The sequence below is a fragment of the Scaptodrosophila lebanonensis genome, unplaced genomic scaffold, assembly GCF_003285725.1.
Source record: "Scaptodrosophila lebanonensis strain 11010-0011.00,11010-0021.00 unplaced genomic scaffold, SlebRS2 tig00000053-arrow-pilon, whole genome shotgun sequence".
NCBI classification, from domain to species: Eukaryota; Metazoa; Arthropoda; class Insecta; order Diptera; family Drosophilidae; genus Scaptodrosophila; species Scaptodrosophila lebanonensis.
The window spans coordinates 4,949,994-4,951,893 of record NW_022060548.1 but is presented as its reverse complement, the minus strand read 5'-3'; positions in this window follow the sequence as shown (position 1 = coordinate 4,951,893).

Genomic DNA, 1,900 nt, shown 5'->3' with positions numbered 1-1,900 from the left:
AAAGAAGCCATAAGTAGTATAATAATAATGTGTTCTTTGGATGTGAGTTCAGTATATTGTCCCAGATTGCTTAAATCAATATTTAAAGCACATATGTATTTGAACTACATACTTTATATAATCGTATGTATTTTATGTAGATTATTGATTGATTGTATTGTCTCCAAATATTCGAATAGTTCACATTTATTTATGTGCTTCAACCTTGGGTTCCATCCCTAGCTTATTTTGATTGACAGACGTTAAGGTCCTGACAAGTCATAATGAACCCACAAACTGCTCTACTTACACACTCAAACAAACCCAGTAAGTTCCTTGAAAAAGTTTCAATAAGCATCGCCCAATTAGCACTGTCAGCGTGTGTGTGTTTGTAAGTATGTTTGCGTGTGTTTGTGCGTTTGTATGTGTATGTGGCTGCACCAGCCGTCATGCAGCTAATTATTTAAATTAACAAGTGTACACAAACACAATCACATTTTCAATGTGCGGGAGTCTGTGCGTGCGTGTACAAGTATGTGCGTGTGTGTGAGCTTGTTTGTTTATTTGCTCACGCATTTCGTCAGCCATTTAACACGTTCGACATTAACGCGAAAAATTTGCTCGCAAACTATTTTGTCATTATGCGGCAAACACACAGCTTTTGAGGTTTGTTTGTGCGCGAGTGTATGTTTATATTTGTGTATTCGTATGGCTATCGCTGGATATAGACAGGGGGCAGTAAATTTGGAAATGGTTAGGCAGAGCTCAAAACTTCAAATTTGTGGAGTTTCATAATAAATAGTTGATAAACAATTTAGTTTATACCATTATTATATGGAGCTTTGCCTTTTCGATTAATTGACAAAATAATAAAGACTCGTTCAATCAGATGTTGAGTTATCATGAGTTTTCATTATCCGCATAAGACAAATCGATTTTTAATGCTTATTGGCATCTAGTTGAATACAATGTAGCGGTCAGCACATTAGAAGATAGCTGCTCAACTGATGCTCTTTTAATGATTCGTGTCATCAGACTCATAATGGTATACGCAGCATAATATGTAATATAATCTATCGACGGCAAGTAGAGGCAACAAAATATTTGCAATAGCTTTTTCGATTTTTCTGTTAAATATATGTGAAAATGTTGCTTTAAAAAGTAGTTTTTAAGCAAACTCTTTTGTATATTTTAAGCGAAGAAAATATAAATATTTCTAGCATATTTCCCATATTGTGGATGTCGGCGAACAGGAAATGTTAATTCACTTCTCCACCCCTAATATGTGTATTTATTTTTACACTCACGAACACACACGTTTACGAGTGCTTATGCCACAACGGAATTGGGTCAAGCGGAAGTGTCGCTAAAATCATTTCCACTCTGGAAGCGAGCGTCGCGGATATAAAATAAAAGAGACCCCTCATATTGATAAATTTTGGAAATCAAAGTTGCAAATTGGGAAACATTAAGCGTAATAGATATCGAAATTGGTCATCATAAAGTTGTTATGTGTTTTACTTTCTATTGATTGATCATCGCATCGACATACGAGTATTTGTGTCTTGTTTGCATATGTCTTTTCGCTGAGCTTAAACACACACTCTTGCACTCATGTATATACATGCATACATATATATTAATATTACTCCCACTTCCTGATGTCAGCAGGCGACTTCTCAATGCGCCGCATGGCGTCCAATTAATCAAATTGTCAATCGTGTTGATGATAGACTATGGCAAGGGGATGTTTTTACTTGCATATCTGCCTCAGAGCCAACATCAGTTTATTTTGTTGTAATTTTTCTTACTTCTTATTGTTCTCTGCAAATTTACTGCCATCATTCACAACATCGCAGGCCGCACTTTGAACCACAAGGACCCGACCAAGTTGTTTAATATGCGCTGTTTGACTTTTTGG